The 15,925-nt window shown below is 46.7% G+C and overlaps 1 protein-coding gene across 2 annotated transcripts in view; it reads left to right on the forward strand.

Moving 5' to 3' along the window:
* Positions 1 to 409: 409 nt before the first annotated feature.
* Positions 410 to 15,925, forward strand: part of LOC126457625 (glycerol kinase 2-like) — a 262,723-nt gene continuing 247,207 nt past the window's right edge. For both annotated transcript variants that reach the window (XM_050094091.1, XM_050094096.1), the window contains exon 1: positions 410 to 676. The gene's annotated coding sequence lies outside the window, so the exon portion shown is untranslated. The remainder of the gene's footprint in view (positions 677 to 15,925) is intronic.

The following is a 15,925-nucleotide window of genomic DNA, read 5'->3' on the forward strand; positions in this document are numbered from 1 at the left end:
GACTCTGCTGTCAATATCTTTATTCTTGGCTTGTATGTAATTTCTGTGTTTTCTTTCAGTAAAGTTAATAAAATCATTTCTTGCCTTTAAAATAATATCAGATAATTCTATTGTGTAGAAAGTTAATGATGTACTGTCAAATATGAGTTTAATGTTCTCCTGCGTGTGTGAATTCTTCCCCGTCCTGATTAGACGCAAAAATATTGCACGCATTCTAACTTGCGCCTTTGTTGATAAAGCGTATGTGCATAATTACTTATTAACACGGCATATCCTTTAACGCAAGATTATGTTGCATGGACTTGAAACGAATTGTTTGACTTTTGAAAACGTTGCAGGATGCAGAGACAATGCACCTAGGGCTAAAATTTAATTGTTATCTTTATCTATCGACCTTAGGAAGGATTGCGCGGTTCGCTAAAATATCTCTATACGCTACACAGTTGAAGCGGTTCGCTTTTTCTCTCCATAAATTGGACTAGATTTGACACTTTCGCATAACGTATGAATATTAACAAAAATTAGTTATGATTTCATAGAACAGCCGTCAACATCCTGACTGCAGGTTTTATTTTGTCTTTAGCAGCCGTGTGATCTTTCAAATGCTCGTTTACAGATTTCATCTATGTCATTTCTGAGGGTGAACTCTTGTCTCCCTGCGAGCAGCCGTCACAAGGTATGACTTCTCTTGACCTGTGGTATTTGAAATGACTGAGCCATGTATTAATAAAACAACTCCATTTGCTTGATACTCATTCGTAATTTTCGTGTGAAATTATTAGTATGCTTACAGTTGCACAGTTCGGACGTATGTTGGTGCCCTATTGTGTAGTTCTGATAGAAGACTGTTATTCATTTCGTGTAAACAGTAGCATTCAATCTGTAGTATGACTGACCTAGTATGGTGACCAAAGCCATCAGTTTCGTACAATTTGCGCAAAGAACGCTGTTTGCAGTACAGTAGCCGTTGTCTTTAACAGGTAAGATGGAAAAAAAGCATGTTATATAAAATGTGGTTCTCGAGTCGACGCATCTTCAGAAGTGTCTTTACTCGCGCTGTCGTAAAAGTTTTCAGCACTCTGGCATTCCGAATTAAGTTTATTAGATTTGATGATACTAGAAAGCAAACGGCTTGGCATAGATTAACTTTTGTAAGCCAGATCCCCCATTGAGTATTTAGTCACGGTGACGGTAATCTTAACCATTTTCACTTTGGTACAGCAATCCCAGTGACAGTCATAAGTAAACTGTTGGTGTGGCACAGTTACTTTTAGACATCATCGTATTAGGGTGAGTGTCTTAACTGCGGTCATGTTTGCCTAAAACACAAACGAACAATGTACTGTAATGCAATCGTGGCTGACGTAATTAGTTTCTTTGTGTTACTGTAGCTGCCATGAAGTTTATTTGTGAAGGATACTTCACTAAATATAGCGTTCAAATTTTCAACCAGCTAAGGTACTTCATGATTCGGTTACAGAAATATCTGAAATTGTAGGCATTAGCATTATGCAACTCCACCACTGTTTTGAAACGATTTCTTCTTTATTCACAGATGTTTTGAAACAAACATGTTGCTTGAAGATACTTTTCTAAAAAAATAATATAATGAAATAAACAACTCAATGATTGTGTGTATCTTCAGCCGAAACACTGGTTTGATGTAGCTGTATAATGATGGTAGGCACAACTTTCCACATCGCTTCATATTATTTCTTAATGGGAGCGGGAATGGCCTATCTCGACAATATTAAATTTAGTGACTTGGCAGCCACGGAATTTCAGGAACCACTGTAGCCATTAACATGAAACTTTTACGGGACATTTAACTGTATGTTCTGAGTCTACTGAACTAAAATAACTGCATTTCAGCCACTGCTTTCAGAAATAGGCTATAATTTTTTAATTACACAGTTAAAATTTTGTGTACTTCTTTTGTACGTTATCCTAAATAATTTTAATTATACATAACATTATGTTGTTTTTTTAGTTCAGTAGACTCAGGATATGTGTGTTATTTTTCCCTGAAAATTTGAATACTCGATTCGAAGTGGTTTCTGAGATTTAGGGAAAAATGCAACATAAAATGTAAATTTTCAGGAACGGTTTCTAAAGTTTCATGTGTGTGAGATGTGCTTGCTTGTGCAAGTGAATGTGCGTTTTTCCTTTTCTGAAGACGGCTGTGGCCAAAAACTAAATGTGTAACTGTCTTTCTGTAGTGCTTGTCCACAAGCCATGTCTTCTTTATAGTGAATAGCAGTCTCTTTTTCCTATCTTCTTCTTCTTCTTCTTCTTCTTCTTCTTCTTCTTCTTGCTTGTTATGCCTTCATACTCACATGAGTTATGAGCTGTGGCTAGTTAAGCTCAGACAATAGTCAGTCACCAGTTTCACGTGCAATGTGCCAGTAGCCCATTCAGTACTTGCAGTACTCCGCCTTTTCCTTATATTGTTGATATTCCAACATGGAGCTTCCATTGTTTGATTTTGTATTTACCATTATCTGTTGTTTTGCTCCCCAAATAACAAAACTCGTCCACTGCTTTGTCTCTAATTTCCTCGGCATTTTTTAACTCAATTTGATTGCATCCCTTTACCCGTGTTTTCTTTTATTGATGTTCATCTCATTACCTCTTCAAGGTGGTAGTCATTCCCTTCAACTGATCTTCAAACAGGTTTGCCTTCTATGACAGAATTAAATTATACTGGAAAACCTGAAAATTTTAAATTCTTCTGTGTGAACCTTAATCTCCACTGTGGATTTCTCCTCGGTCTCCTGTATTGCTTGCTCAGTACACAAACTGGATAACATGAGGGGTTGGTAACAACCCTGTCTCACTCCCTTCCCGCAAGGTGCCACCATTTGTTAGGACTGCAATCTGGTTTCTATATTAGTCGAAGATAACCCTTTGCTACGTAATTTATACCTGCTACCTTCAGAATTTAGAGTTTTGTGAAAAGTATTTTTTTAAATGTATAAATGCAGGTTTGCCTGTCTCTCTTTTAAGATAAGTTGTTGGGGCCAGTACTACCCCATACATCCTGCATGGAATAGTTTTTTTGTCGTAGGTTTTAACAAAGGCCTTCATAATTTTTAGGGATTCTCAATTATCTTACTGTGTTGCAGTTTGGGTCTTTCAGTTGTCTGTCAAATTCTTCTCACAGTGTCACATTATTCATCCACTACCTGTTCTCTTTACATAATATTGTCATCATATCTAAATAGTTCATCTATATATTCACTTCTTTGTTTATTGCTTGATAGCCATCTGAGCTCTTGATATATGCACTGATACACTTTTTCTGCAAAGTTTCCTTTACACATGTTGCAATTATTTTCCCCATAGTTGTGCATGCTGTTGCCGCTTTGCATTTCTTTTCTAGCAGTTCCTACTTTGCTTTTTGCACTTACTGTTAATCTCATTTTTCAATGACATTAAATGATGACAATAGAAGATACAAAAGTAATTTTCAAAGTTGTTCTGGGTTTACGCCTAGGATAATGCTAACAAGCTGTGCTTGAATAATGTCAGGATGACACCCAGGACATGAATCACATTACTGGAATGGTTAGACAAGCTGCTAAAGCCATCCAGGTATTGTTTAGTCAGCTAGGAAAATAGCAATGCCTTGATGGTGTGAAGAATGTCACTCTGCAAATAGAGGCAGGCAGGTTACCAGATGCAGACAATCTGAAACCTTTCCACATGAAATGGTGTCCGTGCCCCCCCCCCCCCCCCCTCCCCTTTCCACCACAGCTCACATCTAGTGATGCCCAGGATTCTAATTGCAGGATTATAAAAAAGTTGTGGATGGGGATCAGTTGGACATCAGTTCTTAAACCACAAATCATACAACTGTTTGCGAATTAAGATATATCAATTACTAACAATATAGCACCAGCACTGGGTACTATTCAGTACGGCACATCTAAGCGTAAGATACAGAGAGATCCTTCGTGATGTTAATAACATATGGATTGATTGAAGTTACTCAGCGTTTGAGAGAGGGCATTATAATTCCAAAACTGGGAAAGATTTCAGCATTTCAATTTAGTTATTGCAGTGTTTCTTTGACAAGTTATGTAGTGAAGACTCATGAGTGAATGGTGAATCTCTGTCTAGTATAGGTTCATAAACCAAAAGACATGGCGAGCATTGTGAGAAAGTGCCATAGCTGGTGTTTTCATGGACAAGTGCCAACATTTATCAATTTGTTCTTTCTGTATATCTTTTCTACTGTAGAAACTCTGACTTTATCTGACAAATATGTTGAGGAGAATGGTGTCCCTTAGAAAAGTATTTGAAGTTCAACCTTGTTTGGTAGTGTTGTAAATACCGTGACACCTGTTGTGAAGAGCCCACCCCCACTGAACAGTGGCCCTCAAGGGGCTCAAGACTTTCGTACGTGCATGGTGGGCATGGGGCACAAGCTGTTACAGCACCTCCTTCCTTTCCTGTGCTGCAGTCTCTTTGTCTGACTATTCTTCCTTCTCTTGATCTCTACCATGGTGGCAGCCTTCGATGTCAACCCTTCTATTTTCCAGCACCTGCTTTTCATTCTTGGAAGATTCTTTCATTCAGTAACTTTTGGTAGAGGTAATCTCGGCCCCCTCCTAGTTTCAACTTCATTTTCCAAATTTTTCTGTAATGTGGACCAACTGAGGAAGAACATCTTAGATAGTGCCTTCACATTACTTGTGTAGTCTCTTATTTTTACTTCAAAACATAATGCAGTAACCAATGTGAGGTGGTGGGGTTGTTATATAACCTATCAGTGGAGCCCACTGACAACACATGGCTAACACTACTGATGCCTGAGCTACTAGCACTCCACACACTGCAAAGACTAGATTACTGATCTTCCTGTAGCATCAGGTTTCCCTGCAATAGCTTTTGTTGTGGCTGCTTGGTGCCTTTGGGGAGCCCGTGATCAGAGTAGGTGGCATAAGGGTGGGCATTTTGTATGTGACACACATTAGATTGCACCAGGACAAAACAGTTCTGATCTAGCAGTCTTTTCAGACAGAAATCGAAACCTCAATGCAGACAGTTACAACCCTGCTGCTTTCCCTACCTGGCTACCCCACAGAAGAGAGCAAAGCCAGATGTCTAGGAGTGAAACAACTTATCCAATACTTAGTATGTATCCGAACTGATGGATATGTTTCTACTGTGACAAAGCCATTTTTTGTGGAGAATATTGATGAAAAATGTGAAGAAGCTGATTCATTAGGGAAAATGCACAGTGGGCTGCTATTTATTAAAGCCTTGTCTGCTGCACACTCTAAAACTCTTCAGGCATGTGAATGTCTGGGTGATGTATCAGTGACCCTTGCCCCATTCAGGACTTTGAGTGTAGTCAAAGATATCATCTTTCAGACACCATATACTCAGATGAGTAGCTATGAGCTAATCTAGAGTGGCGAGGCATACATTCGGTCAGGTCCAGCCAAAAAGGTCCCAAGATTAAAGAGTAGATACAGACGTGTTTTTCTGACCCTTTGAAAGGAATGTTCACCTTAGTTATGGTGTAGAGGTATAATGGGGAAACCTTACCTCCCACCACCTCTGAGGTGCTTTCAATGCTTGCCCTTTGGTCATGTCATTCCACTGCACTGAGAATTCAAAATGTCATAACTGTGGATACTCATTCCATGAAGGTTGTCTTTCTGAACAACCACTTTTGTGTTTCATTTGAGCAGAACAGTCCTCCACGTTCATGGCGTCATCCAGTCTTCAATAATGGAGAGAATATGAAGGCATATAAATCTACTGACCTTGTGTTGTATAAAAAAATTGAAGCTGATAAAAAAATGCAAACACCTACATCCTGTTGATATGGTGTCCGAGTGTGCAAAAGTTGTAGCCATAACTTCCACTACCTCAACTTCTCTGAAACCAGTTCTCTCACTGCCCTTCCTTCTTGCAATTCCTGCTGCACAGTCTTTGGAAACCACTTTCCACATCTGGGTGGATGAGCAGCCTCCTCCTGTGGTGTCTACCGGTGACAGGGCTTCCTCTCAGTACCCTGCTCTCTGGAAACCCACATTAAATGTCCAATGCCAGCTAATGGCTGAGGGATCACAAACTGTGGGTGGCAGGACGGCCTATTCTTCATCTGTCCCCAAACATGGCATGTATAATCCCTCACTTGAATCCCAGCCACCAAACGTTATGTAGGAGGAGCAGGAGCAGAAAAACAAGTCAGGACAAGGCTCCCTAGTGTGACCATTCAGTGGAACAGTAAAATGGATACTACTGTCATCTGCTGGTACTAAAACTTATTTCCTTGTCTTCTGCAATGTGCTTTGCACTACAATAAACTCTCTTCATTGATGATCATTCCTAATGCTCCATGGTTATCATGCATTCTGTTTGAACCTTGCTGGCTCTGAGGGGTATCTGGAGAAATCTGTACATTGGTTAACAAAGATGTCAGTGAATGGATTCCCCTTCGTACTATGTTGCAAGCAGTAGCGGTATGAGTGCGAACAACCTCAGCGACCAGTTTGCAACATTTACACGTGTCAGGTAGGCCACTTTCTTGAGTTGACCACCTAAATCCAACAACTTTCCGTCCCTTTTCTCTTGGCTTGGGGATTTCAATGTACACCATCCTGTAGGGAGGAGAGTGGGGGTGGAGGGGTACCACTTGATCTTATACTTGGCCAGCTTCTTATTGACAATGATCGGTCTCTCTTACCCACAGCTTTCCAGCTATTGATGTAATGATCTCTTCTTCCAGTCGTATGGCTTCACAGCATTGATCACTACATGACAATCTTTGTGACAGCGACCACTTTCTGGTGACCTTGTTGCCTCCTTGTCCTAGCCAGACAGACAGACTGCCACATTGGGAGCTTCAGACAACTGGCAGTTGTATGTCTCTGCTGTTACCTTCGGCCCCTCTGTCAGATTGTGTTGATGGGGTTGTGCAAGGTGTCTCCAACATGATCACCCACACTTTAGTCCCATTCCTAATGGTGGCCTCCAGTTCTGATCAGTGCCATGGTGGATGCATTGTGATAGCTATTCAGAATCACCTATCCCCCTGCGGGTCCGGGGTAAGAATAGGCCCGAGGTATTCCTGCCTGTCATAAGAGGCGACTAAAAGGAGTTTCAACCGTTTCGGCCTTCCATGTGATGGTCCCCCTTGGGGTTTGACCCCCATTTTTCAAAATTCTACAGAAGTACGAGCCTTTTGGGGAAGGACACCTTACGTGGTGTACCACTGGTCCTAAGTGCACTACGACCTTGGCACTCAGCATTGTACCGGCGTTGTAACCATACCCACTATTCCTCAAATTGGGCCTAAACGCCTGATGGGTTGTACAAGTTACGCCCATAGTGCGTCCCCATCTGCACCAGCGATCATGATGGACTTTCCATGGCACCAGAAATCCAGCACGGTAGCCAGCCCGTTGTGGTGGGGTCGTCATGTACCCTCTAGGTTGTAGCCCCCTGACAACACAGGGATCGTACTGCCGATACCTGAGCTGCATCCTCCCCACATCGGCCAAGGAGTAGATGCCCGTCTCCTTGGGGCATCAGGACTCCCGGCAATGGTCATCCTGCCAGGTGGCCCTTGCTGAGGCTGGGTGGCGCCCGTGGGGAGAGCCCCTGGTCGGAGTGGGGGGTATCGGGGTGGACGTTTCGCAGATGAAACGTCAACACGTATCAGGGCGCTCTGCGGCCGAGTCTTTCAAAAGAAAAGGTACCGTTTCTAGTTCTGGTTCTCCTGCCCTTTCCCCCTTGGCCACTCCCTGGGAGGAGGGACAGGCCCGCCGGCATGGGGCGAAGTACTTCCCCCGCTATTTGGTCTGTTCTCGAACCGATGGGGGGACGTTCGCCACCTCCAAGCCCATGTTCTTTGTTCAGCACATTGAGGACATCTATGGCGAAATCGAGGCTCTCAGCAAGATGCGTTCAGGGTCCGTTCTTATCAAGACCACCTCCGCCACACAGTCGGCGGCGCTCCAGGTGTGCGACCGCCTAGGGGACATCCCAGTGTCCATTGTCCCGCATCTGGCACTAAATAGGACGCAGGGGGTTATTTTTCATCGTGACCTCCTGCTACAATCTGATGAGGAGCTCAGGGCCAACCTGGAGCGCTAAGGCGTGCATTTCGTCCGGCGAGTCCAGCGTGGCCCCAAAGACTGTCGCATTGACACCGGGGCCTTTATCCTCGCCTTCGAGGGGGACGTTCTCCCGGAGAAGGTAAAGGTGATGTGCTACCGGTGCGACGTGCAACCTTACGTCCCACCTCCTATGCGCTGTTTTCGGTGTTTGCGCTTTGGGCACATGTCGTCACGGTGTGAGGCTGAGCCCCTTTGTGGCGATTGTGGACGTCCTCTTCGTGAGGAACATACATGCACCCCACCACCTCGGTGCATTAATTGTCCTGGCATCCACTCGCCTAGATCCTCAGACTGCCTCGCATATCAGAAGGAGAAGAAGATACAAGAACTCAAAACTTTGGATCGGCTCTCTTATTCTGAGGCCAGGAAGAAGTATGACCGCCTCCATCCCGTGCCGTTGACCACTTCGTTTGCCTCAGTTGTGTCCACTCCTTCCGCGGTATCCTCACCCCTATCCTGTCCCCCCTCCGCCTCCTCCGCCCATCAGGGGGCTCTGCCTCTGCCTCCCAAATCCCTCCCTTCCAAATCCTCCTCCCCCGTGGCCCCCGCCCCCTCTGCCCCAGGGGCCACTCTTCCTCCTCCTCCTCCTCCTCTCCCCCCGCCACCTGAGAAGCGATCCTCTTCTCAGGCGTCCATCGGGGAAACGTTCCGGACCCCAGCTTCCGAGGTCCGGCGTTCCAAAACGGACCCCGCGCGTGCTGGACCTTCTTCGGGTCCAGCCCACCATCCCTGTGCCTCCTCGGCCTTACAAGAAGGCCTCCAAGAAGAAGTCTCTATCCCCCTCTCCACCCCGGCGCGTTTTGTCTGACGCTCCATCCGTGAGTCGCTGCTCCCGGCTGTCCTCAGTTTCGCCGGGACGCTCTGCTGCCAGGCGCTCAGCTGGCCTCTCGTCGGCAAATGATGCTGCCCCTCCTACACAACCAGGGACAGCGGCCGCAGCTGGTGACGACTCGATGGAACCGGATCCGCCTCCCGCCGGTTGTAGCGTTGTTCCCTCGCACCTGGTCCTCCGCGGCCGTCGAGGTGACCAGCTCTTCCCCCGTCTCGTTCCCCCAACTTTTTGACTAGTGATGGCCTTGTTACATTGGAACATAAGAGGTATTCGATCTAATCGGGAGGAATTACAACTGCTCGTCCGCCTGCACTGTCCGCTCGTCCTTGGTCTCCAGGAAACCAAGTTGCGCCCGACTGACCGTATTGCCTTTACCCACTATACCTTGGAGCAGTATGACCTCACCCCTGTGGACGGTATCCCAGCTCATGGTGGGGTCATGTTGCTCGTTCGGGACGATGTCTATTACCATCCCATCCCATTGACCACTCCACTCCAAGAAATAGCTGTCCATATTACTCTTTCTGCTTTTACTTTTTCAGTTTGTACCATCTACACTCCACTGTCATCTGCTGTTAGTCAGGCTGACATGATGCACCTGATCGTTCAGCTTCCCCCGCCGTTTTTATTGTTTGGCGACTTCAATGCCCATCATCCCCTTTGGGGCTCTCCTGCATCCTGTCAAAGAGGCTCACTCTTGGCGGATGTCTTCAACCATCTCCATCTTGTCTGCCTCAATACCGGCGCCCCGACTTTCCTCTCGGACTCTACTCATACCTACTCCCACTTGGACCTCTTGATCTGTTCTACCACTCTTGCCCGTCGGTTCGAGTGGTATGTCCTTTCTGACACCTATTCGAGCGACCACTTCCCCTGTGTCGTTCGTCTCCTGCACCACACCCCATCCCCACGTCCTTCGCGCTGGAACATACTGAAAGCTGACTGGCGACTTTACTCCTCCCTGGCGACCTTTCCGGACCACGATTTTCTCAGTTGTGACAGTCAGGTCGAATACCTCACGGCTGTTATCATCAATGCTGCCGAACGTTCCATTCCTCGTACTACCTCTTCTTCACGTCGCGTTTCCGTCCCCTGGTGGAACGAGGCTTGTAGGGACGCTATCCGCGCTCGACGACGTGCTTTACGCACCTTTCGCCGCCATCCTACGTTGGCGAATTGTATTGAATACAAACGACTCCGAGCGCAATGCCGAAGAGTCATCAAAGACAGCAAAAAAGCTTGTTGGGCCTCTTTCACCAGCTCCTTTAACAGTTTTACTCCCTCTTCCGTCGTTTGGGGTGGCCTGCGCCGGCTGTCGGGCATTAAGGCCCACTCCTCGGTACCTGGCCTGACCTCAGGTAATGAGGTCCTTGTTGATCCTGTGGCTGTTTCCAACGCCTTTGGCCGCTTTTTCGCGGAGGTTTCAAGCTCCGTCCATTACCACCCTGCCTTCCTTCCCAGGAAAGAGGCAGAAGAGGCTCGGCGACCTTCCTTCCACTCGCTGAATCTGGAAACTTATAATGCCCCCTTTACTATGCGGGAACTCGAACGTGCGCTTGCACTGTCCTGGTCGTCTGCTCCGGGGCCAGATGCCATTCACGTTCAGATGCTGGCACACCTTTCTCCGGCGGGCAAAAGCTTCCTTCTTCGTACCTACAATCGTGTCTGGACCGAAGGTCAGGTTCCCATGCGTTGGCGTGACGCCGTCGTCGTTCCTATACCCAAACCCGGGAAGGATAGACACCTTCCTTCTAGTTACCGCCCCATTTCTCTTACAAGCTGTGTCTGTAAAGTGATGGAGCGCATGGTTAATGCTCGGCTAGTCTGGATTCTTGAATCTTGACGGCTACTTACTAATGTCCAATGCGGCTTTTGTCGCTGCCGCTCCACTGTTGACCACCTTGTGACCTTGTCGACATTCATCATGAACAACTTTTTGCGAAGGCGCCAAACGGTAGCCGTGTTCTTCGACTTGGAGAAGGCTTATGATACCTGTTGGAGAGGAGGTATCCTCCGCACTATGCACAGGTGGGGCCTACGCGGTCGCCTGCCCCTTTTTATTGATTCCTTTTTAACGGATCGAAAGTTTAGGGTACGTGTGGGTTCCGTATTGTCCGACGTCTTCCTCCAGGAGAACGGAGTGCCTCAGGGCTCCGTCTTGAGCGTAGTCCTTTTTGCCATCGCGATCAATCCAATTATGGATTGTATTCCACCTAATGTCTCAGGCTCTCTCTTTGTCGATGACTTCGCGATCTACTGCAGTGCCCAGAGAACATGCCTCCTGGAGCGCTGCCTTCAGCGTTGTCTAGACAGCCTCTACTCATGGAGCGTGGCAAATGGCTTCCGGTTCTCTGTAGAGAAGACGGTTTGTATCAACTTTTGGCGATATAAAGCGTTCCTTCCGCCATCCTTACATCTCGGTCCCGTTGTTCTCCCATTCGTGGAAACAACTAAGTTTCTAGGGCTCACGTTGGACAGGAAACTGTGTTGGTCTCCACATGTCTCTTATTTGGCGGCCCGTTGTACACGTTCCCTTAATGTCCTCTGAGTTCTTAGCGGTTCATCTTGGGGAGCGGATCGCACTGTCCTGCTTCGCTTGTATCGGTCCATTGTCCGATCGAAGCTGGATTATGGGAGCTTCGTCTACTCGTCCGCTCGGCTATCCCTCTTACACCGGCTCAACTCCATCCGTCTTGCGACCGGAGCCTTCTACACTAGTCCTGTCGAGAGTCTTTATGCTGAAGCTGCCGAATTACCATTGACCTACCGGCGCGACGTACTGCTGTGTCGGTATGCCTGCCGGCTGTTGTCTATGCCCAACCACCCCTCTTACCAGTCCTTCTTCGCCGATTCTCTCGACCGTCAGTACGGGTTGTATGTGTCTGCCCTGTTGCCCCCCCGGAGTCCGCTTCCGTCGCCTGCTTCGACAATTGGATTTTGCCCTCCCTACCACCTTCAGAGAGGGTGAGAGCCCGACACAACCTTGGCTCCAGGCTCCGGTTCATATTTATCTCGACCTCAGCTCACTCCCAAAGGAGGGTACTCCGGCTGCAGTGTATTGCTCACGGTTTGTCGAACTTCGTGCTCGACTTGCCGGTCACACCTTTATTTACACCGATGGCTCCAAAACTGACGATGGTGTCGGCTGTGCCTTTGTCGTCGGGGCCGCCACTTTTAAATACCGGCTCCTCGACCAATGTTCGAGCTTTACGGCCGAGCTTTTTGCTCTCCATCAGGCCGTTCAGTATGCCCGCCGCCACCGCCATTCATCGTATGTACTCTGCTCTGACTCACTCAGTGCTCTTCAGAGCCTTGGAGCTCCCTATCTGGTCCATCCCTTGATTCAACGGATACAGCAGTCCCTGCATTCTTTCGCTGATAATGGTTCTCCTGTCAGCTTTCTGTGGGTTCCCGGACATGTAGGAGTGCCTGGGAATGAGGCTGCGGATGCTGCAGCCAAGGCTGCAGTCGTCCTGCCTCGGCCAGCCTCCCATTGTGTCCCGTCATCTGACGTTCGTGGGGATGTATGTAAGAGGCTTGTGTCGTTGTGGTGGGGTGCTTGGTCATCCCTCCAAGGAAACAAGCTCCGGGCAGTAAAACCACTCCCAACTGCTTGGACAACCTCCTCCCGACCATCTTGGCGAGAGGAGGTCCTTCTGACCAGGTTGCGGATTGGGCATTGCCGGTTTAGCCACCGCTACCTGCTCTCCGGTGACCCAGCCCCGCAGTGCCCTTGTGGTCAGGCATTAACAGTGCGCCATGTTTTATTGTCGTGTCCCCGTTTTAGTCAATTTCGTGTTGTCCTGTCCTTGCCATCTACTTTACCAGATGTTTTAGCTGATGACGCTCGAGCAGCTGCTCGTATTCTGGGTTTTTATAACTTTGACTGGCTTGTCCAAAGACATCTAACCTTTTTACTTATTTTATCTGCATCTTTGTCAGGTCCTTCTGGTGTCCCCCCCCCCCCCATCCCCTTGAGTTTTACTAGATTCCATGTGCTCTAACAACAGTGACTGGGCGCTAATGACCTCAGTAGTTGAGCGCCCTTAAACCCCACAAAAAAAAAAAAAAATCACCTAAGAGTTCTGCAGTGCTCCAGGCGACAGCCTTCATAGACCAGCCTAATCATTTTTAAGTGATTTCATGCTATGGCTTGCCTTCTAATTAAATGCAGCAAGAAGTACTACTGCGAACACTGCCTCTCCTCCCTTGAAATGTAGGCCTTTTCATCCCAGCTATGGGAAAAGCACCAGTCTTCTGGACCACCGATGATCAACAGCTGTTCTAGGACTTGTCCTTCAGGGTGGTATTTGTATAATTGCTGAACACCTTGCAATCAATTTTGCGACATCATCAGCATCCTCTTCTTATCCAGCTGCCATACTACTGCAGGAATGACAGGTTGAAGGCATCCACCTATGTTTCATTCCCAGCCAAGCTGAATCATATAATCCATCTTTCACTGACTCAGAACTGCTTCAAGGCTCTTGTGTTGTCTCATGATACAAACCCAGGCCCTGATTAAATTCATAATCAGATGATCCAACACATGGTTGTTACTCAAATGCTACATCTACTCAGCATCTTCAATCATATTTGGTTCAGAGATGTCTTCCATTCGCAGTGGCAAGATAGTATCATTGCTCCAGTCATCAAGCCAAGCAAGTGTCTCTAGACAGCTACCAACTGATTGTCGTCACCATCCACTTCTGCAAACTGCTTGAAAGGATGGTTGCCCACATGTTACGCTGGGTTCTCAAGTTGGGTCATATGTCCCCATGTCAGTGTGGTTTCTACGAAGATTATCCACAATCAACCATCTGGTCCAGTTACAAACAGCCATCTGACATGCTTTTTCTAAACACCAATACTTCATTGCAGCCTTTTTGCCCTACATATGGCATACAACACTGCTTCGCGCCATCACATTTTACTTACCCTCGATGATGAGCTTAAGAGTTTCCATACTGATTTTTATTCATCACTTTTTATCCAGTTGATTGTTGTAGGTTTGAATTGGTACTTATAGAGCTCTCCTCAGGTCCAAGAGAACAGTATTCCACAGGGCTCTGTTCTTAGTGTCACACACCTCTTCATTGCCATCAATGGGCTTGTGACCTCTGCCAGGCAGCTAGTCGTCACTGCATTGTATATTGACAACTTTTGTATTTAGTACAGCTCCCACTCAGTAGCTTCAGCTAAACATTATCTCCAATGTGCCATCCAGCAGGCCAGTACATGAACCCTGCCCACGATTTCCAATTATCTCCAGTAAAAATGCCAGTGATGCATTTCTGTCATACCACAGTCCATCCTGATCAGAACTCTACGTGGGTACATAGTTGAAGTTAGTGCGCAGACTTGTTCTTGGAACTTCTTTTTATAAAAATCTGACTTGGCTGCCCATATTCAGCAACTGAACACTAGTTGCATGCAGAGGCCTAACACTCTCTGCTTCTTTGCACATAACTCTTGTGGTGCAGATTGTGCTACTCTTCTCGGTTTTGAACGGGACTTGATCTCATCATGACTGGACTATGGCTGCCAGGTTTATGGCTTGGCAGCGCCTTTGGCTTTGAAATTGTTAGACCTAGTCCATCATTGTGAAGATTGTCTGGCCACTGGTGCCTTCTAGACTAATACCATAATTGGTCTCCTTACCAAAGTGTCATCTTACCTCTTCAGTTCCAGAGGTTCCAACTCATTATGGTCTCCTTTCGAATCACCTTTCGACAGTTCACTGATCATTCCAACATACACCTCTTTTTTGCATATGAGGGACATCAACCTCCTGATAAGCAGCCTCAGATGGGATTGCTGGAATTTGAAATGTGCCTCACAGCTGTCTGCCACGATCTCCACCTCTTTTCCCTGGAATGTGCTCCCAATGTTTTCTCGTGCACCTGCCCAAGCCACAAATTAGGACTGGTCTATTTCAAGATCCTAAGGTCTGTTGACATTTCAGTGTCTGCTACATGAACTTCTTCAGAAGCTTCAGGGTGCTACCTTCTTTTACACAGACCACTCTAAAAATGTGCATAGGATGGAGATAAGCTTTTACATTCCTTACCAGTTAGGAACACCTTTTGTTGCCAGGACGATGTAATGTTTGTCACCCTGTCATCTCTGCTGTTCACAATTATCGCTGAACTTGGCCCTGACCTCTCAGTTGCCTTTGTCTGGGTCGCAAGTGATATGGGTATCTCAGGAAACGAACTGGCCGACCATTGGGCAAGAGGAGTGATTGCCTCCTCGTTTGGTCTGCCAGCCCCAGGTGTGGATCTACAAATGCAAATAAGATCTCTCCTCACTGATACCTGGTTGGCAACTGCCCCTCTAATAAACTCCACACTGTCAGGGAAACTACTGCTGCATGGCACTCTTTCAGTTGTCCTGGATGGAATCAACCATCAAATGTCACCTCCACATTGGTCATACCAGGCTAACCCATAGTTTCCTTTTACTTAGAGCCATCCCCATATGGTAGTTGTGGAGCCTTATGATACAGTAACTCATATCCTGGTGGAATCCACCATTCTCCTGGCCCTCTGTGCTAAGCACAGCCTTACAAATTCTTTCTCAGATATGGGCAGACAATTCACAATGGCCGAACTGGTCTCAGTTTTCTCTGTAAAAGTGGTTTCTATTTACAGATGTAAGATTGTAACCTACCTTTGGGGCAGGGGCAAGATGGTTGAGGTTGGTGTCTCCTGATGCATGCTGTGTCTGGGAGTCCCCAAGCCTACCTCCTGGACCAGCTCACTCTTTCACCATTATCTTACTTTCTGTTGTTTCAGTTGCTTTTAGATGAAGATTGTCCTCTTTTCTGATTGTCCTCTTTTCTGCCACCCTTGTTTTAGAGATAGCACACCGTTGAATAGTGGGTGGCTCTTTTAATGAACTGACTGTACTGCAGCAGGAGCAGGAGTAGGATAGCTATGGGTGGGGTGAATCC

Source organism: Schistocerca serialis, chromosome 2 (genome assembly GCF_023864345.2).
Source record: "Schistocerca serialis cubense isolate TAMUIC-IGC-003099 chromosome 2, iqSchSeri2.2, whole genome shotgun sequence".
In the NCBI taxonomy this organism is placed as follows: Eukaryota; Metazoa; Arthropoda; class Insecta; order Orthoptera; family Acrididae; genus Schistocerca; species Schistocerca serialis.